General features: G+C 39.4%; 1 protein-coding gene across 4 annotated transcripts in view; it reads left to right on the top strand.

Moving 5' to 3' along the window:
* Positions 1 to 24,913, top strand: part of CCDC102B (coiled-coil domain containing 102B) — a 268,433-nt gene that overhangs the window by 176,749 nt on the left and 66,771 nt on the right. The window lies entirely within an intron of this gene.

Below are 24,913 nucleotides of genomic sequence, written 5' to 3'. Positions count from 1 at the left end.
CAGGTTGATTCTTCCAGGTTCCATTCTTCTCTTCTCAAGATTACTTTTGGCATTCGAGGTTTTTGGTATTTCCATACAAAATTGTGAAATTATTTGTTCTAGTTCTGTGAAAAATACCGTTGGTAGCTTGATAGGGATTGCATTGAATCTATAGATTGCTTTGGGTAGAATAGCCATTTTGACAATATTGATTCTTCCAATCCATGAACATGGTATGTTTCTCCATCTGTTTGTGTTGGTAATGGTAGCCTTTGTGCGGGTGAATAATAATAACAACAATAGCAACCACCTCAGAATTTCAAGAGTTACCAAAACAAATGGTTATTTCTTGCTCACTGTACACTCTATGTGGAGGCGGTCTGTTTTTCTCTTATTCACTCAGGGACCCTCTGAGAGAGATCCTTAGTCCATTCTGAGAAGCAGCCATCTTAACATTTTCTTCTGAGCTCCCTGAGGCAGGCGCCCACCTCTGAACCATGCTGACAAACTGCTAGACCAGATCAGTTAACCTTCAGACTAACTGCAAGGTTAAGCTGGGAAATTTAGTGAGCATCACATCCTTTATTTTAGTAGAGAAAGAACAAAGAGCAAATGAGAAAGAGACATGGGGGCAGAGGAAAACCAGGCAAAAGAGCTGCCTCAGAAATCAAGGGGCAAAGATCCTTTAAGAAGGACCAAAGCCATCTTCAAGTTCAGCTAGATGGGTTAGAACAAGGACAGGATCTTGGCTAACTGTAACACAACAGTGATCGGGATAAGACTTGTTTTGCTGGAGAAGAGACAATAAACCCTGATTAATGTTGATTGATAATATCATTAGAAGCAAGACAATGGTACAGTGAATATGTATTTTCTGGGAGTTTTGTTGCAATATGGCAGGGAAATCAGGTTGATTCTTGAAAGGCATTTTGATATTTTAAAATATTTAATGACCTAGAGATCTTAGTATATTTAAATATATCAAATATATCTCCCTAAAGTATTTAAAGGTGTTAAAAATATATATTTCAAGAGGATTAGTCTCCTGAGAAATGAAAAATCCATGATATTACAGGTGAGAAGAGAAGTCCTCAGACCATAAGGAGTACATGGTCTTAACAGCAAAATATGTTTCTTCCTTTGTCTTAGGAGAGAAGACAGAAAGAAAGATACAGGTACAGGTCTGGAGTGGACTTGGGAGCGGAAAGAAGAGGGACTTCTTGTCTGTTTCCATTTCTCTGTGATGTATCCACTTAAATGATTAGTGAGAGTGAGGCTGAGAAAATGTGGAGATTTGATGACAAAATCTCTTAGAAGTTAGGGAAATGAATCTTCCAGTAATGTGCAGTGAGCAGTGTTCAGCACAGTTGGTGTGACACTTGTCAAACCAGTGGTGAGAAAGACTCAGAGAAAAACTATTTTGTTTGCAAGAGAGAAATTTTGTTGAACTAACGTGCACTTATGCTGGTTAAGAAGAGATATGAAGGCCATAGGGAAGTAAAGCAAAATGTATTGACTGTTGACAGGTCTCGATACAGTCAGAGAACTGCTGACATGGGAATACTGGAATCGTTGAACCCAATTGTTGGGACCTATTGACCAGAGGGGTTTGAAAACAAGATTTATTATAACTAAGCCATTAACTCATTAACAAAGCAAGCATCTTTTAGTGTCTATAATAACTGTTTGTGTTATATGAAAGAACTTGGCAGCAAAAGAACTTGGCCATGAGAGAATGCATGACACCCTTGGCTTCATAAAACTTACTGTTTCATTAGTGTGTTGAAAGGAACCAATGCAGAGTTTTTTGAGATTATATCATAACCTTTTCATCCTGGCCAGGAGATGAGATGCTGACATTTAAGCTGGAGTTTGAAAAGAAGTAGGATCTAGAATCATTTAGGGAAAAAAACCAAAAAAACAGTGGGGAGGTCAGAGAACGTTTCAAACAGAAAGGAGATTCTTTTGAGGTTGAAAAAGAGTTAGTGTGGTGTGAGATATCACTGTTATCTGTTGATGATAAGATTATAGCCTATTCTAGAGAAAACTTCTTACAAATTTTTTTCTGAAAGCATGCGATGCTTAACTGCTACAGTTCAATATCTCAAAAATGTTATCTTCATTTATATATTGCCAACAGTGTAAGAAAAAGCTAAGTCCAATATATGGATATTTTAATTTATGATTTATCAGAATTAATATATGCATTTATATGTATATGATATGGTGACTTGAAGAATTACACACACATGCATGTGTACATATCTAAACACGTTGGTTGTGGTGTTTTTATAGCCAAACATACTCTCTTGGACTGTGTATTCCTCTTTTTTTCCCAACATATTTTTTTTTAATTGGAGGAAAATTGCTTTACCCTCTTAAAAGACAACAGATGCATCTAAATGTTCTCCGTCTGCATATCAATGCAATTTCTATTTTCTAGTACACATAATTTTTTTATTTTTAGTAAAAACTGGGTAGTTATATTTTAAACAAATAAGACTGCAAATAAGTTCCACTTTTTTGTTACAAGACCAATTTGCTTTTCTTTCAGTCATGTTGTTATTCAGTCACGTAGTTGTGTCCCACTCTTTCTGACCCCATGGACTGCAGCATGCCACACTTTCCTGTCCTTCACCGTCTCCCATGGTTTGGTTGAACTCATGTCCATTGAGTCAGTGATGCCATCCAACCGTCTCATCCTCTGTCGTCCTCTTCTCCTACTGCCTTCAATCTTTCCCAGAGTCACAGTTTTTTCCATTGAGTTGTCTCTTCACATCAGGTGGCCAAAGCATTGGAGCTTCAGCTTCAGCATCAGTCCTTCCAATGAATATTCAGGGTTCATTTCCTTTAGTATTGACTGGTTTACAGTCTTAAGAATAGTTGCCAATCAATAACTTTTGTTAAATGACTAAGAACCTAGTGAAATATCACAGCAACAATTTAATCACATATTTCTTAATCACATAAAAGAATGTATCATAAATATATATATATACACCTGCTTTCTTTCAAAATTGTACATAACTACTCTATAGAGGAGTTATACATGAACTGTGAGCTTCCAGATGTTCAAGCTGGTTTTAGAAAAGGCAGAGGAACCAGAGATCAAATTGCCAACATCTGCTGGATCATCAAAAAAGCAAGAGAGTTCCAGAAAACCATCTATTTCTGCTTTATTGACTATGCCAAAGCCTTTGACTGTGTGGGTCACAATAAACTGTGGAAAATTCTGAAAGAGATGGGAATACCAGACCACCTGACCTGCCCCTTGAGAAACCTGTGCAGGTCAGGAAGCAACAGTTAGAACTGGACATGGAAAAACAGACTGGTTCCAAATAGGAAAAAGAGTACATCAAGGCTGTCTCTTGTCACCCTGCTTATTTAACTTATGCAGAGTACATCATGAGAAACGCTGGGCTGGAAGAAGCACAAGCTGGGATCAAGATTGCCGGGAGAAATATCAATAACCTCAGATATTCAAATGACACCACCCTTATGGCAGAAAGTGAAGAGGAACTAAAACGCCTGTTGATGAAAGTGAAAGAGGAGAGTGAAAAAGTTGGCTTAAAGCTCAATATTCAGAAAACTAAGATCATGGCATCTGGTCCCATCACTTCATGGCAAATAGATGGGGAAACAGTAGAAACAGTGGCTGACTTTATATTTTTGGGCTCCAAAATCACTGCAGATGGTGATTGCAGCCATGAAATTAAAAGATGCTTACTCCTTGGAAGGAAAGTTACAACCAACCTAGACAGCATATTAAAAAGCAGAGACATTCCTTTGCCAATAAAGATCCGTCTAGTCAAGGCTATGGTTTTTCCAGTGGTCATGTATGGATGTGAGAATTGGACTGTGAAGAAAGCTGAGGGCCGAAGAATTGATGCTTTTGAACTGTGGTGTTGGAGAAGACTCTTGAGAGTCCCTTGGACTGCAAGGAGATCCAGCCAGTCCATCCTAAGGAAGATCAGTCCTGCGTGTTCATTGGAAGGACTGATGCTGAAGTTGAAACTCCAATACTTTGGCCTCCTCATGTGAAGAGTCGACTCATTGGAAAAGACTCTGATGCTGGGAGGGATTGGGGGCAGGAGGAGAAGGGGTCGACAGAGGATGAGATGGCTGGATGCCATCACCGACTCGATGGACATGAATTTGAGTAAAGTCTGGGAGTTGGTGATGGAGGACAGGGAGTCCTGGTGTGCTGTGATTCATAGGGTCGCAAAGAGTCGGACACGACTGAGCAACTCAACTGAACTGAACTGACTCTGTAGAGGAAAAGTTTTAAATGTATGCATGTCTTTTCTACTTAGCACCACAAACCACAAAGATTTGCACCATAAATAAAAAATACAGTTTTTAAAATAGGTGTTTTTTATCATCTGTTTGTGTCCAGAATATTCAATTTCCATTTTTAGTATTTTTTCCTTAGAATTGGAAGTATTGATTAATTTGAGAGGAACACTATTGGGTGATTGTTATTTTTGAGTCTAATTTATGTAATCTGGGTGAATATATAAACTCTTTCAGACATTTAGTAAATTTCAGACATTTAGTAAATCATTCTCTTACTCCCATAGTCTTTATCTCTGTGCCAAAGTGAAGTGGACATTTGGCAAGTGACCAGTTAATTTGATCAATGCAGACACCAGACAACATTATGCAGGGGAAAACGTCACTTGGCAGCTAAACTCAGGTCTTAATGGACCAAATGGTTTGATGCAACTGCAGGGAGCGTTTATTCCTAACCTTAGATGAACTGACCCTGTAAAATTCACAGTAAATGTGGGTAGTTGGACATTTGCAGCTCAAGCAAGTGTTTTCAAGTTTTCTTATTTTACAAGCCTATGATCAGATGCATTGGCTCCATCTCAACTACATATGCAACGATATGCATATTTCTTTTTCAACTACACGTGAAACAATATAATGACAGAGTCCTCTTCTTTCATGATCTAAAGTGAAAAGTTCTGGAAAAAAAATGTATTATGGAGGGATCACCTACAATACTCAATTACCAGGTGTTGAGTAGCAGCTAACATTTATTATTGACAAAAGGAAACCTGTTCACTGATTGTTTTTTAACCTTAAAATGAACTTCATTTCATATATGCAAGTTGAAGTTAGTTTCATAAAATGTTAGATAATTAAAGTCATCTGATTGTTGGATGGTACAAAACTGATTTTGTGCAATTATTGACTGGGGAATGATTACAGCTGTATTTTTGAAAGAGTGAAAATTATTCTGAAGAATAACACAAAGGCATAATCAAAGCAATATGAATCCAATGATATTGATTTTATAGCATTTCAAGAAAATTTTCCACATAAAGGAGTTTAGAGGAAAATTGCCTAACAGAATTGCACTTATCATTGCCTTACTTTTGCATCTGTAATGGCATTTATGCCTTTGGCAGAAATATACCATTTTCATGGTAGAAGGAACTTTTCCTTTTTTTACCTTTCTTAAAAAGTTTTAATTGGAGGATAATTGCTTTACAATGTTATGTTAGTCTCTGCTGTATGACTGTGAATCAGCTATAAGGAGTTACATATCCTCTTCCAGCTGAGCCTCCCTCTCAGCCCACCCCCATCACACCCTCTGGGTCATCACAGAGTGCTGAGCTGAGCTCCCTGGCTAATCAGCAGTCGCACTAGCTGTCTATTTACATGTGGTGCTGTATATGCTATACATATAGTGCGTACATAGGTCTGTGCTACTCTCTCATTTCGTCCCCCATCTCCTTCCCCTGTGTGTCCAAGTCTGTTCTCTGCATCTGAGTCTCTATTCCTGCCCTGCAAATAGGTTCATCAGTACCGTTTTTCTAGATTCCATGTACATATATGTTAGTATCTGATACTTGTTTTTCTATTTCTGATATCATTCTGTATGACAGGCCCTAGGTTCATCTACCTCATTACAACTGGCTCAAAATACTCTATTGGGAGCTCTTGCAACTGTGCTAGACTGCGTTAGTATCTGTCTGTGTAACACTTGGGTTTACACCAACTGAGATAGCCCCTAATACATTTCACTTATTTAAAAATTATGAACAGAATTCCACTGAAATTAAAAATCTTGAGTCTATTGAAAACATAGCTGGTTGAGAAATTATTTTCAGAGGATGTGTATTTAAGACATGCCATATAAACAGGACAGGGGAGCCTGAGAGTGGGTGCTATAAACACATGGATTGTAACCTGTCGGGCTCCTCTGTCCATGGAATTCTCCAGGGAAGAATACTGGAGTGGGTTGCCATTTCCTCCTCCAAGGAGTATTTTCCACCCAGGGACTGAACTCTAGCCTCTTGTATCTCCTACATTAGCAGGTGGGTTCTTTACCACTGGACCACCTGGGAGGCTTATATAAACAGGGCATATAAAGCAGCATCCGGAACTCAGAATGCTTTGTATAATGTTCAGTATGGGACCCTTGAACCTTGTTCAATATTATATGTACAGAGTTATATTTAAAAGTGTGTTACATAAGCTTTCCCTGAGTTTTGTTGAATAGCTATAGCATGAGAATATAAAAAGAATATATAAACATTATCTGCAGCCTAATTTTCAATTGTGAACTTGGGAGAATGCTTAAAGTGGCCTATAGAAATCAAGAACGTATTTGTATAAGCACTTTTTCCCTCCTGAGACTTAGGACTATTCATCTTGCAAAGATGACAAGAACATGTACAAATAAAGCACATTTACCAGGTAGTGATGACAGATATTAAAATCACTCAAATTCCTGTTTTTAGCATCAAAATTTAAAAAGAACAAATGAGATGATTATTACCAGTCACATAGGTAAATGTAACATAAGTAACAGGAGTTAGAATAAGTTCTCTGTCTAGGAAAGTGACTCAGATTATCTCCACTGTGTTTATAGCAGCCATTCTCAGGCTCCTCTGTCCATGAAATTCTCCAGGCAAGAGTGCTGGAGTGGGTTGCCCTTCCCTTCTCCAGGGGGATCTTCCCAACACACGGATGGAATCCCCATCTCCTGCACTGCAGGCGGATTCTTTACTCTCTGAGCCTCCAGAGAAGCTCAAAGTTATTCAGATTTTCTCCACTGTGTTTACAGCAACCACTCCCAGCCCTGACACAGCTCTCAACCATATTCTGTTTTCATGTGTGTTAACTCATCTCATTTTGCAAATGGAATGTGAGCTCCCTTAGGCCAGAAATGTGTAACATGTATAACCCAGGGCTGACGACATTTTCCAAAGTTACTAATGAGCTCTCTGAGACACCCAGACTTTCCACCTTCTGGGAAACCAGCATTTACTGTCTATGTCCCCAGCCAGCACCCAGGTTCCCCTCGCCAGACACCGCTGAGTAGAGAAGCAAGTGCCATCCCTCGACTGGAGGACTTGTCCTGACAGTGTTGCCAGCTCCAGAGGTTTCCCTTGACATGTGTGGGACCCACGCCTTTTCTTCTGTTGCTGATCCAAGCTTTCTAACATGCTCCTTCCCCAGGAAACTCTATTCCTTAACCCATGCAACACCGCGTTGTTGAGTTCATGACCCATGACGGCCACCACAGAGGGACCTTCTTTGAATAGGAGGCCACCTTTGGATAAAGTATGGGGATACTTTTAGTTAGTTTTAGATCAGCTAACTTATTTGTTTTCCTAATTTTGTTTTAACATACCTAACTTTGGCCTCTAATGCTTCTCTCTTAGAAACACCAACACAATGAGAGGAGAAACAATTCAGTTATTCCACACTTAAGGATTTATTTGTGTGCCTTAGTTGATCACCCATTAAACAGGTGCATACTTCCCGACCCCCTGTGAGATTACCTTAACGTGCCAATCAATGTTAACCTATAGGGCAGTTTTGATAATTTCATGTAGGTAATAGATATTGATTTCTGGATTTGGAGGCAATCGAGAATTAAATATTAATAAATGGTATGAATTTAATTCTCGAGTTCTGAGACAATCAGAGGTTGTGAATAAAACATGCTGTATCTTTCTCAGATCGATTGGAAAACTGAGTTTAACTTTGGGCTTCTATATCTATGATTGGTTATTTCAACAGAAAGTAAAAGGCGTACTCAATTTGTACACCTGTGATCACTCATCTTGTTTCTAAAGCAAATACTTTGTCAAAAATGATGGCACATTGGTATTCCAGGGAAGAGTAAAATTTTAGAGGGTAATATTTATTTAATAACAAATTTTACAATATTTTTAGGACTACAATAGCAAAAAAAGTCTATTTCAGTCTTTTCTACGTCAGCAATTCATTTTTCAACTTGATATACACCTTTTGAAATATCATCCACATATAATACATTGTAGGCACTGAAAGAGATTTAAAAATTCAAAAATGAGTTAAAAGGAAACCACTTCCATCATAAAACGTGCAGTTGGTATCTGTGAGGGCCTGGTCAAGTAGATGGAAAATGCTCTGTTAAATCCTCTCTGTTGGACATCTAGGTTGCTTCCATTGCAATATCGTGTTAGTTTCTGCTGTACAATGAAGTCAGTCATATGTATACATATATTCCCTCCCTCTCAGACCTCCCCACCTCCCCATCCCAGGTTATCACAGAGCACTGGCTGTTGCAAACGGGGCTTCAATGAACATTGAGGTCCATGTGTCCTTTTGAATTATGATTGTCTCAGGGCATGTGCCCAGGACTGGGATTGCTGGGTCGTATGGCAGTTCTGTTTTAGTTTTTTAAAGAGCCTCAGCTCTTTTCTCCACAGTGGCTATATCAATTTACATCCCCGCCAATAGTGCAAGAGTGTTCCCTTTTCCCCACACCCTTTCCAGCATTTCTTGTTTATAGATTTTTTTGGTGATGGCCATTCTGACGGATATGAAGTGATACCCTCTTGTAGTTTTGATTTGCATTTCTCTAATGATTCGTGACGTTGAGCATCTTTTCATGTGCCTCTTGGCCATCTGTAAAGAGATGAATGGATAAGGAAGATGTGGTACATATGTACAATGGAATATTACTCATCCACTTAAAGGATTGGAAGAGGGCCGTTTGTAGAGACATGGATGGACCTAGAATCTATCATATAGAGGGAAGGAAATCAGAGAAAAACAAGTATCATTCATTAACAGAGGTATGTGCAATCTAGAAAAAATGGTACAGATGGACCTATTTCCAAGGCAGGAATAGAGAACCAGACATAGAGGACAGGCATGTGGACGCAGTGGGAAGGGGGATGGGGCACACTGGGAGACTGGGATTGACGTGCACACACCACCATGTGTGAAAGAGAGAGCTAATGGGAAGTTGCTCTAAGCGCAGGAAGCCCAGCTCCTTGCTCTGGGATGATCTAGAATGGGGAGGTAGGGAGGTCCAAGAGGGAGGGAGGGTATGTAATCATATGGCTGACTTGACTTCATTGTACAACAGAAACTTAACAGCATTGTAAAGCAATTATATTCCAATTTTTTTAAATGTAAAAAAAAGAAAAAAATCCCCTCCATCTGTGGACGCTGGGGTCAGAGCAGCGTTGCCTGAGTTTGCCATCAGGCCGGTGGCCCAGCAGTGAGGATGCTGGTCCCTCCTTCCCCCCACCTGTCTGCCTCTCGCTTCTCAGGGCTGTGGCCGAGGACTGGAAGCAAGGACAGGGGAGCAGGCAGGCCGTGAGCTAGTGATCCGTGCCGCCTCTTTCTGCCTGGCATCCTCCTCACTCAGTCCCTGACCAGCCGTCACCCTTTCATGTGGGATTGTTTTGCTGTGGTCATCTCACTCATCCCACTGGGGTGGGGGATTTTTTTTTTTTTTAATGAAGCAATTCCAGCTCCTCTCTCAGGGACCACTCGCTCAGACTCATTCCAAACATTCATGCCTTCCTGCTCCCAGAAATTCCGAAAGCACAGGCAGTTACCAACGAGACACCGCCCCTGCTCCGTGGCAACATCTGCTTGTACTTTTTATAGTATGCATCACTCTGTCCCCCAGACGCCAGGTGGCACATGTGACATGGTTCTCTGCTTCCTCACCCCTCGCTGTCTTCACGTGGGGCAAGGAACTGCACTCCACTTCTCAGGACTGAACCCGCCCCAGGGCCCGGTAACAGGCCTTCCCGGCGTCTCCCTGCCCACCTGTAATGATCAGGGCCTGATGGCTGCAGGACCAGCTTTCTACCACACTTTTATTTTTCTTTCTGGTCATTTGCTTTAGAAGGAGAGGCACTTAAGAATATTTTGTTCTCAGGGTTGAGGTCTTAGGCAAAATTGGACCAAAGTTAAACCTCTGTTTCACGTATATCTTATTACTGTGTGTTTGTGGTGTATACATACATCATTGGAATCATTATGCACATAAAGTGCACTGTGCTTTATTATTCTACATTCTATTAGCCTCATTATTCCTGTGTCATCAAAATTCTTCCCATATAAATGCTCATAATATTGCAGTATAAGGATTAATTATTACTTATTTAATAAGAACCCAATCATATAGATTATTTCTGGCATATTATTGTTGTTAGGAGGAATGCAGAGTGAATACTTTTGGACACAAAACTTTTATTTATATGCACATTCATTCATATAGTATTTTCCTAGAATAATTTTCTTGTTATAGAATCTAGAACAGAGTTAAACCTGCTGATCTATTTTGGTAAGTTATCCTCCCCAAAATGTCCTGAAATTTTACATTTTCCTTCAGCAGTGTAAGACAGTATCTTTCTTACCATTTCTGTACTGACATTCTTATTACTATTTTTTCATTTCTTGGATTATTGGGTTTCCTCTTCTGAGAATTTTCTTTCCTTTGTCTATCTTATTTCCTATTAATTTTTATGAACACTCCTGGCCTTTTTTTTGTAACTTATTTTATTGAGGTATAGTTGATTTACAGTGTTGTGTTAACTGCTGCTGCAACAAATCACTACAAACTGAGTGACTGAAAGCAGATTTCCTCTTACCGTCCAAAAATGCATCTTTAGGGCTAAAATCAGGTGCCAGGGGGACTGAGTCCCTCCGGAAGGCTCTAGGGAGAACCTGCTTCCTTGTCCTTTCCTCTTCTAGAGATGCCTCTGTTTCTTGACTGTGGCCCCTCCCTGGTATCTGCCTGTGTGGCTTCTGTTGTCACATCCACTACTGACTCTGACTCCCTGCATCTGTCTTTTTATTTATTTTATTGAAGGATAATGGCTTTACAGAATTTTGCTGTTTTCTGTCAAACCTCAGCATGCATCAGCCACAGGTACACATATATCCCCTCCGCCCCCCTCCCCACCCCACCCCTCCAGGTTGACACTGAGCCCCTGTTTGAGTTTCCTGAGCCTTACAGCGAATTCCCGTCGGTCTCCTGGCCTTTCTGATCTCTCCTTTTTCTCTCCATTATTGACTCCTTATGCTCTTTCTCTTACACAAATGAAAGGAGTTGTTTGGCTATTGGGTCTGTAAATCTCAAAACACAAGTCTATTTATTTTATTTAAATAATTTATTTCTCTAGAATTATGAGCAAAAGCAATAGCCTTATCTATCCAGAGAGTTTGTGCAGAGCCATTTTCATATAAAAGGGCTGCACAGAGGACTTGGAGAAAGCCTGATTTATCGAATGAAATTAAGCATTTTCCACAGGAAAGTATTTTCTCTGAACATTTGTGGCTTTGTGCAATTACAGGGCTCTCAGTGTGGGTAGAGAGAAGGTTGGATACTTGGTTATAAAGCATTACTTAGCTAAGTGTGCACGGCTTTAAGAAAAAACTGTGTGGGAGTGAGCATTCCCCACTGAGGGTGAGTCAGTGATCTCTCCTTTTATTTCCCCATGGGGGCCTGTAAAATAGAAAAAGAACTTCTGATCCCATCTACGGTTTTGGTGACTAACCATTAAGGGTTTAACTTAATATCTGTATGTTCTCTAGAGACACGAAATGCTGTATGCCTACTAAATTATATTTGTAACTTATGGTTTAACTCTAGGGTTTAAACAGTCATATTTGCAATTCTTTGGAAATATTTAAATATCACAAAGTCAGGATATGTTGTAATAGAGATTATAATATATTGCCAACTATTAGAAAACCTTATTATGTGTAGATTGAATTGGTGATTAGCACCTGCTATTAAGAGAAAATGAGTCTAAGGAGACATTTTTATTCAGCCAATGTCATAAGAACTAATTTTGTCTGCATATGAGTTACATTAGAGATATACTCAGGATGCACACATACAAACACATACATAAAGGTGATATAAATATAAGTATATTCTTACTGACTAGGTCCTACAGTTTTTCTCTGCAACTTTTCTAGGTACATTTGAACACCAATACAGAGGCCTTACTTTTGCCAGATAGAATATCTTGATGTTTTTTTTCTTGTTGCTTTCTCCTTGATTTGGTTCTCTGGCTAAAGGGAAATAATTACCTGTCACCACTGTTGTTTAGGCACTCAGACATGTCTGACTCCTTTTCTTCCCCCCTGGACTGTAGCCTGCCAGGCTCCTCTGCCCATGGGATTCTCCAGGCAAGAATCCTGGGGTGGGTTGCCATTTCCTCCTCCAGGGGATGTTCCTGACCCAGGGATTGAACTGGCATCTCCTGCGTTGCAGGCAGATTCTTTTCTACTGAGCCCTGGGAAGCCCGCTGTAAGGAACAGAGCCGCTGTGCTTCCGTTAGTCTCCTTCGTTGGTTCATTCCTGCAGGTCCTGAGTGGTTATTGGCCGCTATCCTTATGCCAAACCAAATAAAAATACATTGACATAACCTGAGGGGGATGATCCGAGTCACCTCTTAGATTAGCTGAGACGCCTTCTGACTGGGCTCTTCACATTCATTTCTGCTTCTTCGATTTCTTTTCACTTGGCCTGGGGCCAGCTGTGTATAACCCTCTTCAGATTTGATAGACACCACCTAACTGCCTCTGACTTGCCTCACACCGTCTGAGAGGAAACCTCTTTCTTTTCCCCTGCACTGTACAATCCAGCCTGCGTACAGTCTAGAATCATAAACACATTTTGTTGTTTGCTTCATCAATCAATGAGACATTGTAAATATATTCATCTGTTCATACACTCATTTATCATTTGCTGAGCACCTTCCTTGTTCCAGACACTATTTTATACTCTTCAGATAATCAATGGAGTATACAGTTAAAAGGGAAAGACCACAAAAAGAAAAAGCCCTATCCTAATAACCCTGATGGTGTATCTGAGAGACATTTTTTTTCTTTTGCAGAATGAGTCAATTTAAAAATGACTAAAAGCCTAGTACCTTTTGATGTGCACTAAAACTGCCAGTGAATTAAGTCCAAATTTTTTTAAAGATGTCAGTTGGTTTCACTTAATATTATGGTGCTAGACTGTTGGTAAGGATGGGGCTTCCCAGGTGGCTCCGCAGTAAGAATCTGCCTGCCATTGCAGGAGAAGCAGGAGACGTGGGTTTGATCCCTGGGTTGGGAAGACCCTCTGGCGAAGAAAATGGCAACCTGCTCCAGTGTTCCTGCCTGGAGACTCCCATGGACAGAGGAGCCTGGTGGGCTACAGTCCAAGGAGTCGAAAAGAGTCGGACACGACTGAGCACGCGTTCATGCGTTAGTCAGGACAGAACATGACAACTGTCCAGATCTCTGCCACTGATACAAGCCTACTTTTTGCTCTTTTCTTAATCCAGTGAAGTCAGGAGGCTCTCTGTGGTGTGTCTTCTCCATGTAGTGACTCAGAGATCTGTAATTGTCAGCTTTTTAGCTTCATTATTTTATAGCCCTTCAGTTCCAGGTACTTAGGTAAGGAAGTTCCCATGGGGTGTCTCCTTTTTAGAGCTAGAAGAGATAGAAACCGCATCCTTCCACGTTTTAGCAGGCAGACTTTAATCTCGGTGTCCCACTGAAAGGCAAGGCTTAACAAAATAACTCCTGTTTTTACTAATCTGATATATATACCAGTTCATTTCCAATTTTGAATATTCCCAAGGTGGTGTTTCTTAAATTTTCTTTAGGTTAGCTCATAGTTGTTCTGTAATATTCTGCTTGTTTTCCAATATGCTAATTATTCCTTAATCTATTTTTTTGTATTTTTTTTGTAATAGAGTATTTTTATTCTTAATAATTCATTCCTCCAATTTTCCTCAGATAATTTGATATGTTGTATCCAACAGTTTGAATTGATTGCTCTTTATAAACAAAGCACACCTTTTATATGTGTGTGTATATATATTTATCTTTTTGTAGTTAAATTAAGATCATATATTTCTGTTAGTAACAGCTTTGACTATCTCTCTAAAGTTTGTACTGTATTTCATTATTTCCAAAATTTTACAGTTAAAGCTCCAATTTTCTGTTGACCTGACAACTAATTAATTTTCACCTTCCCACCTGACTCTAAATTGTTTCTTCTCTACGTAGATAGGTGCATTAAATATACATTGACTATGTGTGTTAGTTGCTCAGTCATGTCCGACTCTTTGCAACACCATGGACTGTAACCCACCAAGTTTATCTGTCCATGGGATTCTCCAGGCAAGAATACTGTAGTGGGTTGACATTTCCTCCTCCAGGGAATCTTCCTAACTCAGGGATGGAACCCAGGCCTCCTGCATTACAGGCAGCTTCTTTACTGCCTGATCCACCAGGGACTACCTATAGGATAAAAGAATCTTAAGTAAATGCAAAAACAGGTATAAGTTTCAACATGCAATAAAAACTACAAAGGAAATGAACAATAAGTGAAAATAATACTGCCAGTCATTATTCACATTTGGGTAATCAAGAAAGCATTTCAGAGTAAATCATATTTAAACTGGGACCTGAATGATAATTAGGAGGTGGGTGAGTATGGAGTTGCAAAAGCTCTTTGTAGGCAAAAGGAAAAGCGTCTCTGAATACTCTGAGACAGGAAAGGATTTGATGAATTCCAAGAACTGTGAAAAGATAAATTCCCAAAGAACATCCTGTCTGAGTTCTTTCATCAAGAAAATGTGGATGGAAAACCCTGTCTCTGCCTAAAATTAAATTGATTTTTCCCTGCCTCTCACATATTAGTTTAGCTGGATTTAAAATTCTAGGTTACTCAGCAACTGAAGACATTATTGTATTTATTGTAATAAAGTTTCTTGTTGCTGCAGATTATAAGTCTACTGTTCATTTCTTTATATGTTTTTATTTCCCACTATCTGTCCGTGCTTCAATAATCTCTCCTAGCTTTTTTTTTTGTTTTTCAGTTTGTTTTTATTTCCCACTATCTGTCCGTGCTTCAATAATCTCTCCTAGCTTTTTTTTTTTGTTTTTCAGTTTGTTTACAATATACTTTGAATATATTTTTATATTTTTATTCTGCTTAGTATTTTTGTGCAAATTTTTTTGGTCATTTCCCTCCCCCTATAACCCAGCATTGAGAGGTTGCCCTGTCAATAAAAAAAGGCAAAATTTCACTTGGAGAAAACCACTTTTATCCTTGTTTCTTCTCTTCCTATTTCCTTCCCAGCAAGATTCAACAGATATTTTGGGATTATAATACATAAAGCTTAAGAACAAAGTCCACACAGGAGCTAAGGGTGACCGAGCAGAAAGGTGAAAAGAACCCAACCTCTGGTGGCAATCGCTGAGTTGTTCTGTTCCCTCTGCATTACTGACACCTCGCCTTATTATTTCATTTGATAATTAACTAACATAGCCTAGCCAGTTTGTCTTCCTATCCTGTTATATTTAATGTTTCACAAATGACTTACATGTATTGTGTCATTTAAAGGTTACAGTTCTGTGAAATTGCTTTTGTATGCATTTTACAGATGAGGAAACTGGGAGTTAAAAAGAAATCAAAGTTAATGAAGCTTTTTTATATTTTCTAAAAAAATTGAATATTATTGGGAATATTGACATGACTATTTAAGAGATTAGTAGATGTTCAGCAAACATTTTTTTTGATTAGTTGCTTAGTTATCTGTCGTACTGAATAAGCACTAATGGCACTGAATTCACACAAACTCCAATGTTTGATTTTCAACCTGTGGCCCTCACACACACACATCTATACATACAAAATAAAAAACTGGAAATAGAACTGCCATATGACCCAGCAATCCCACTTCTGGGCATACACACTGAGGAAACCAGATCTGAAAGAGACACGTGCACCCCAATGTTCATTGCAGCACTGTTTATAATAGCCAGGACATGGAAGCAACCTAGATGCCCATCAGCAGATGAATGGATAAGGAAGCTGTGGTACATATACACCATGGAATATTACTCAGCCATTAAAAAGAATTCATTTGAATCAGTCCTAATGAGAGGGATGAAACTGGAGCCCCTTATACAGAGTGAAGTAAGCCAGAAAGATAAAGAACATTACAGCATACTAACACATATATATGGAATTTAGAAAGAAGGTAACGATAACCCTATATGCAAAATGGAAAAAGAGACACAGAAATACAGAACAGACTTTTGAACTCTGTGGGAGAATGTGAGGGTGGGATATTTCGAAAGAACAGCATGTATACTATTTATGGTGAAACAGATCACCAGCCCAGGTGGGATGCATGAGACAAATGCTCGGGCCTGGTGCACTGGGAAGACCCAGAGGAATCGGGTGGAGAGGGAGGTGGGAGGGGGGATCGGGATGGGGAATACGTGTAAATCTATGGCTGATTCATATCAATGTATGACAAAAAAATAAATAAATAAAAATTAAAAAAAAAAAAAAAGACTGATGTCACATGTAGCTACTATATTGTGACTTTGCACACTTTTTGTATAACTTTCTCATGAAAGTTTCCATAATTTATTTTCCATCCATGGTGTTTGTATTATACTTCTTTTTTTTGTAGAAAGAGTAGTTTTTATTGAGATAAAATTGACTTAATAATTTCACATGTTTAAGGGGTATTAATGTGTTGATTTTATGCATTTATATATTGCAATATGATTACCACCATAGTGTTAATTAACACAAACATTATATTACATAATTGTTTAGTTTTTGTGGTGAGAAAATTTAATATCTAGTCTCTTAGCAACCTTGAAGTATATAATACAGTATTTTGACTATAGTCATATCTCCCCAAGTGACAGACATAGGAAAATGAGTGTTGGCGTTTGTGCCAGCTGGAAGGCAGATTCTGAGACAGATAACAAACTATAGGAAGTTTATTAGGGAGGACAGCACCTATGGAGAAAGAGACCAGTGGCAAAGGGCTGAGAGAACGAGGGCCAGCGTAAAGTGATAACAGTAGTACCTCTGGGCACCTCTGAAGCTGGGGTAGATCTTTGGTGGCGGTTGTTCAGTCATTAACTTGTGTCTGACTCTTTGCAACCCCATGGACTGCAGCATGCTTGTCCTTCACTATCTTCCCAAACTCGTGTCCATTGCGTCAGCGATGTCATGGACTGGAGCCCACCAGGCTCCTCTGTCCATGGGATTTCCCAGGCAAGAATACGGGAGTGGGTTGCCATTCCCTTCTCCAGGAGACCTTCCCGACCCAGGGATCGAACCCGGGTCTCTTGCATTGCAGGCAGATTCTTTACCATCTGAGTCAACTGGAAGCGCATCGATCTCTGGAGCTACCAAACTAAGGTGAGAAGAGTAGCTCCTTCATGCTCTCAAATGACTAGGCTGCCCCGGGAAGGGGATGAGGGTTAGCAAGGAGGCTTCTTACAGCCAATGGGAAAGGGCAGTGATTAGACATTTCCAGTAACTGGTGGAATCCATCCTCCTGCCTGAAGGTGGCCCTGGAGGGCCCAGACAGCATTCTCTCACCCCAGGTCTTCCCTGCTTCTCAACCACCTTTCATAAATCACTCCCTCCTATCCACTTATTGGCTTATCTCTTAGTACTTGTCATAATGGGAAAATTTGCTTGTTTGATTGTCTCTACCTATTATTTCTGTTGGATTCTAACATCTGTGAGGTTAAAGATTGTGTCTGCCTTGTTTACATTTATGCATGGATGTAGAAGCCAGTCGTTGGCCCATGGTAGACAGTAAATGTGCATTGAATGAATGACTGATACTGTGTCAATTCTACAGTGAGCACTAAAACCACTCTATTTATATTAGATAAAGATATTATCAGATATTAAGTGAGTCCTCTAAAGATGCCACTTAAGACCACAAAAATGTTCTCATTTTACACGTGTTATCGGTCACCAAACATCATACATGTTTATGAATAACACTGAATTCTGCATAAATATACATTCTTTTGGTTTCTGTACTTCTTGAGGTCAGAATTGAAGATATAAATAGATACTGACATTTATCCTAATAAGCAGGTGGTGCAAGATATTTTTATAATGTACTTAATTTGGATGAGCATGTGAATTCTTTATTCAAGTACATGGATTTGATTGTAATAACCATCCAATGTGTCTGAGTCAACTTTTGAGAAGAGAGAATCTGCTCTTGTTGATAGCATTATTACTCACAGCTGGAGTCTAACAAGGCTATCAACAGACCATGAGCAAGTTATTTCCAATTTTCTAAGTGCTTCTCTCTTTTAAATATAGTTGAATCATATACTGTGAATTTCAAGTTCTCTACATATCAATACATTATTGTTATGCATGTTTGAAATTACAGATGCCAAAATTTTCTAGTTTTCTATGATTATTTTAAAAAATTGAACAAAATAACATGATAATTTAAAATTTTGCCAATGTCATTTTGTTTTTCCTTCAAATCTATGCATGCAAATGAGCTTATTTGATACATTTTACCAGCCTTTCACTTGTTATTTAATATTATAAGAAAATGCATTTTAATTCTGCCAGCTTGGCACAATCAAAATCGGTTAAACTTCAGGGACTTCCCTGGTGGTACAGTGGTTAGAACTTCACCTTCCAATGCAGCAGGCGTGGGTTCCCTAGTCAGGGAACTAAGATCCCACATACCTCATGGCAAAAAAAACAAAACTTAAACAGAAGCAATATTGTAACAAATTCGATAAAGACTTTATAGATGGCCCACATTAAAAAGAAAATCTTAAAAATAGAAATCAGTTAAACTTCAACACTTCACGTATTAACTACAATGTTAATGCTAGGCAGAAAGCACCATGGGCTTCTCTGGTGGCTCAGACGGTAAAGAATCTGCCTGCCATGCAGGAGACGTGGGTTTGATCGCTGGGTCGGGAAGAGCCCCTGGTTCTTCCTGGTTCTTCTCCCCTGGTTCTTCTCAGTGGGAGTGGCTACCCACTCCCGTATTCTTGCCTGGAAAAATCAATGAACAAGAGGATCCTGGCAGGCTACAATCCATGGGGTCGTAAAGAGTCTGACATAACTGAGCAACTAACACCTCACTTTCAGAAAGCAATATATCCTTACTTACAAGAGCAGAAACTAATACATGATTTTATAAGTCACTTTTAAACTTGCTATCAAATTTTTCACACTGTTAGAAATAGAGTCAATCTATTTGAGGAACTAATGTTACCCTATCAAAAATATATGTATACAAACATATTGTGTATGCTTATTTTCTGTATTGAGACCCAACATTATTAATCATATCGACTTAAAAAATGAGCATGAATTATTTACTGTTCAGTTTTATAGCTTTGGCTTTATGGAGGATTACATACTGACAAATATTCTCTAGTATTGTATATTTTTACATATGTTTAATTTCTATTCAGAATTTTCCTTGCCAAAATAAAATATGAATATATCACATTAGATTTTTATGTATTTCTACCTTTAAAAATATATTAGAATAAGCTTGCTCTAAAAGTCCATATGGATCTTTATTAGTGACTTATTCTTTTAATTTGCATTTTATTAACTTTTTAAATGAATATCCATTTGGATGCCTTCCAACTGAAGGCCTGTCAGCAACCACAGGGGAAACTGAGATTTCAGATAAAAGCATCAAACACAACACATGCGTGGGATTATATGGTTTGTGATCCTGAGCGCCTTCATATATACAGAGAGAACTGGTAGTAGGAGACTCTCATCTCGAGAAAAAAAAAAAAGTATGAGTCTATAGCAGCGAAGGTCATAGCTTTGAAAATTACAGAAGAAATCAGTTTCTCTCCAGAAAGTAAAATGGGGGAGGTGATGAATTAATGGAATTAAATGTCAAAGAATTTGTGAAGTCTTAGGAGATAAGGCCTGACAACAAGATTAATGCCACACAGCTGAGATACTGTTTTGAAACAATGAAAAGAGCAAGGAATGGTTATAGCTAGTTTAGTCATAGGCAATTTGCATAGCCTCTCAGAAACTGAATAGGGAGAATATGAAAAGGAGAAAGTATGTGAAGAATTTAGTGATAATACCTGATCAGTCAGTTCAGTCTCTCAGTCCTGTCTGAATCTTTCAGACCCCATGGACTGCAGCACGCTAGGCTTCCCGGTCCATCACCAGATCCCAGAGTTTACTCAAACGCATGTTCATTGAGTCAGTAATGACATCCAACCATCTCATCTTCTATCATCCCCTTCTCCTCCTGCCTTCAATCTTTCCCAGCATCAAGGTCTTTTCCAATGGGTCGGTTCTTCACATCAGGTGGCCAAAGTATTGGAGTTTCAGCTTCAGCATCAGTCCTTCCAATGAATATTCAGGACTGATTTGCTTTAGGATGGATTGGATCTCCTTGCAGTCCAAGGGACTCTCAAGAGTCTTCTCCAACACCACAGTTCAAAAGCATCGATTCTCGGCACTCAGCTTTCTTTATGGTCCAACTCTCACATCCATACATGACTACTGGAAAAACCATAGCTTTGACTAGACGGACCTATGTCAGCAAAGTAATGTCTCCATTTTTAGTATGCTGTCTGGGTTGGTCATAGCTTTTCTTGCAAGGAGCAAGCATCTTTTAATTTCATGGCTGCAATCACCATCTGCAGTGATTTTGGAGCCCCAAAATATAAAGTCTGTCACTGTTTCCATTGTTTCCCCATCTATTTGCCATGAAGTGATGGAAACAGATGCCATGATCTTAGCTTTTTGAATGTTGAGCTTTAAGCCAACTTTTTCACTCTCCTCTTTCACTTTCCTCAAGAGGATCTTCAGTTCCTCCTCACTTTCTGCCATAAGGCTGGTGTCATCTGCATGTCTGAGGTTATTGATATTTCTCCTGGCAATCTTGATTCCAGCTTGTGCTTCATCCAGCCTGGTATTTCAAGTGATGTACTCTGCATACAAGTTAAATAAGCAGGGTGACAATATACAGCCTTGATGTACTCTTTTCCCAATTTGGAACCAGTCTGTTGTTCCATGTCCAGTTCTAACTGTTGCTTCTTGACCTGCATACAATTTCTCGGGAGGCAGGTAAAGTCTTTCACCCTAAGTAAATAGTCTAGGAGTTGGGTTTCCCAGGTGATGTAATGGTAAAGAATCCACCTGCTAATGCAGGGGATGCAAGAGGCTTGGATTCAATCCCTGGGTGGGGAAGATCTCCTAGAGGATGAAACGGCAACCCACTCCAGGGTTCTTGCCTGGAAAATTCCATGGATAGAGGATCCTGGTGGGTTACAGTCCATGGAATCATAAAGAGTCAGACCTGACTGAGCATACTGTCACCCTCAACTTATTTTTATATTTGTATTTTTAAACTGATTTTTAAAAAATATCTTTAATAATGAAATATTTTTCTCCCAAAGTGAAATTCAGTTTTCATCTTTTTTAGAACAGAAAGTAAAATGTGTCCTATGAACATAATTTAAATATTTTGACTGTAGATACCATTTGATATATTTCCCCATAACAAATGTGCCCAGGCCAGGCCAGGTTTGCTCAACCTCAGCTGTAAGCAGGATTCTCCTACTGGCCCAGACTGTTGTACCTCCAGGCATGTATCTTCCTTCTAAGTGCTAAAAATTCTACATCACCTCTTCCCATCTGAGGAGACTGCTCACATTTCATTGCTCACTTACATTTTGTCTACTTTTCTAAAACAATTACTGTTAAGAGTAAAGCTTACTACAATTGGCATATACAAGCAGTCCTCAAACTTTATGTTGAGTCATAAACATCTGGAGGGCTTGTCAAACCCAGTGTTGCTGGGTCCCAAGTCCTGAGCTTCTGTGAATAATTAAGTAAATCTTGGATGGCGTTCCCATGCTGCAGGCTTGGGGACCACTCACAGGGTATAGACATTGACTAACACACCCACCTCATGGGTCTGAGAATAAGGTGATCTTTCCTGAGAAAATGGCCTCACAGTGGAGCGCAAAGGCCACGGATCTACCTACAAGGATGACACATGCTTGGGGGGAATTTATATTGCCAAACAGCAAAGTTTTTCTTTCCTTTCTTCCTATATGCACATCTCCAAGGTTGTTTATATTTACTTGTGCGTGCTAAATCACTTCAGTTCTATCTGACTCTTTGTGACCCCCAGACTGTAGACCACCAGGCTCCTCTGTCCATGGAATTTTCCAGGCAAGAACACTGGAGCAGGTTGCCATTTCCTCCTCCAGGGGATCTTCCTGACCCAGGGATCGAACCCATGTCTCTTAAGTCTCCTGCATTGGCAGGCAGATTCTTTACCACTAGTACCACCTGAGAAGCCACTTATGTTTACTTAATTCCATGTAAACCAAATTAAGGGAACTGTACAAGCCTAAACCCACAGCATGGATGGAGAAATAGTTTTACTAAATTGCAAAGGTATTTAGGAAGTTGCAACTAGGTGCATAATTCCTGAGAAAAAGTCATCCTTTTACAAATTTGTGACAACTCTTCCATTAAGCTCTGCATTATTTTTGTGGCAGATTCTTTATGTTTGTGACGGATCAAGAAAATCTTTCATTAAATGCTCCATTTTTATTCCAAATAATAGAACTGTGTTCCCTGTTGCATATCTCAATGTGAAAGCATCAGGTATATAATTTGGCATTGGGAAGTTGTATTCGGAAAAGAAGAAAGGAGAAGTCTGTTTGCATCCTATTAATAACTGTGGTTTGGGGTATCATTTGACAAATCACTGCTGTGAACCAAAGCTGCACCGTCACGGTGGGGCAGGGGAAGGGACTGTGGTCTGCCTTGTCAGCAGCGTCCAGCTACCTGCCGAGGTCTGTTTCCAGCTGCCCGTCGGCATTGCTGAGGTTTAAATATCACTGCTTGTGATTCTGCCTCCTGTGAGGGGCCAGGGCCTGCAGGACAGCAGCAGGACTCCAGGAGTCTCTCAGCTGTCTGCTATTCACATTGTCAGGGGACACCGGGAGGTGTGATGGGTGACTGGCTGGCATGGAGCCCTTCTCTGCCTGTTCCTGAGATTGGTCGGGACTTTCTCCCCAGGTCCTGCCCTCCAGTCCACACCCTCTTCCCACCTCTGCAGGACTTGCCCCTGTTCTAGTTGGAGTTCTGAATCTCATAGAGGCTGAGAGGCCGCCAGTAATAAATGGTGTCATAACACAGTTCACTTCACACCCGCTTTTCTTCCCTGTAATAACACGTGCTTCACACTCTTTTGTGTTTTCCTTAATAGAATATTTGGAGATATCATGTCCATATACAAAAGGCTGCCATATTATATTTAATGGCTTAATGGCTTTTTATTTAATCAGCTCTATATGATGATATGACGTTAGTTTCTAATCATTCACTATTAACATAAAAAGAATGCCGTACTATATACCCACATGGGCACAGCATTTCACCCAGCCGTGTTGTCTATCTGTAGAACACATTCTTGGAAGCAGAATGGCTGGGCTGGGGTTTACATACATTTTTCCGTTTAAAGAATTTGGCAACATTTTTCCATTAATGAATCATGATTTCTTGACATTTTACCAACAGGTTGTCTTATCACACTTAATCCTGCCAGTCTGAAGACATGAGGAATAGCATCTTCACATGTTCCGTTTCATTATACTTTTTTTTTTTTTTGATAATTGTAGACTGAGTGCAGGAGAAGGGGGTGACAGAGGATGAGATGGTTGGATGGCATCACCAACGCAATGGACATGAGGTTGGGCAAACTCTGGAAGATGGTGAAGGATAGGGAAGTCTGGCGTGCTGCAGTCCATGGGGTCACGAAGAGTCAGACATGACTGAAACATCTTAGCATGCACTCACTTAAGAGATAGTATGGAGCGATCTGTGTGTATTTTCTCTAGATTCCCCCCATGGTATCACCTTACAAAACTATGGTCAGATATTACAGTCAGGATATCGACATCAATACAGTCAAAACACAGAACTTTTCATCAAGACAAGGATCCCTGATCTGCCCTCACCACACCCCCTGCTCCCCTGAAACTCCCCTCCCCTCCACCCTTGATCCCCGGCAGCCATGAATCTCTCCTCCATTTCTATAATTTTGTCTTGTTAGTATGTTACAGAAAAGTAACTAGCCTCCAACTAATAAAAATAAATGGAAAAAAAAAAAAAAAAGAAATTGGAAAGGAGTTTCCCGAGTTTTGGGTGAGGATGAATGGCTTCCAATGTTTAAGATACTCTGTATGCTTTCCTGTGAACTCTGACCTTCCGTATTTTATATCAAGTTAACTGGTATAGACTTCATATAACTTATTAGGAAGAGACCTGTCCCTTCTTACAGCATTTTCTGTGTAGGACAGGCTATTTTTTTTTAGCTATACACACACTATATACCTATTATGATTAAATTTATTTTTCTGTGATCTCATGATGGTATATAGAAAACCTTCCCCCATTTGGTAATTTAAAGAAAGTATCTAAATTTTTTCCAGGGTTTTCCAATACTTCATGGCTTCTTAAAACTATTAAATCTGATTCTTTTTTATTAGTAGTAGCAATAGTAGTAGTATATGAATAAAGGTCTCCACTTGTCTACCTAGTTGTCCCCAAAATGTTTGACCATACATTTTTACCTAGTGCCCTCTCATGTGCTTTTCTATGTGTATTATATATTATTTGTATTTTGTATGCATTGTTTTTATAAGTACTATGACAGTGATTTTCAGGAAGTTAAATGTTCTAAGACTTTCCTAAAGTACTATAACATTATGAGGAACTAGAGGTTATTTTTTTTTCTTCATAGTATTAATAAAGATGTTTTCGACAATAACAATTTTGTTAATTTTG

Source organism: Cervus canadensis, chromosome 23 (assembly GCF_019320065.1).
Source record: "Cervus canadensis isolate Bull #8, Minnesota chromosome 23, ASM1932006v1, whole genome shotgun sequence".
Taxonomy (NCBI): domain Eukaryota; kingdom Metazoa; phylum Chordata; class Mammalia; order Artiodactyla; family Cervidae; genus Cervus; species Cervus canadensis.
Note: the sequence above shows the minus strand (reverse complement) of the source record. Positions and strands in the feature narration are given on the sequence as shown.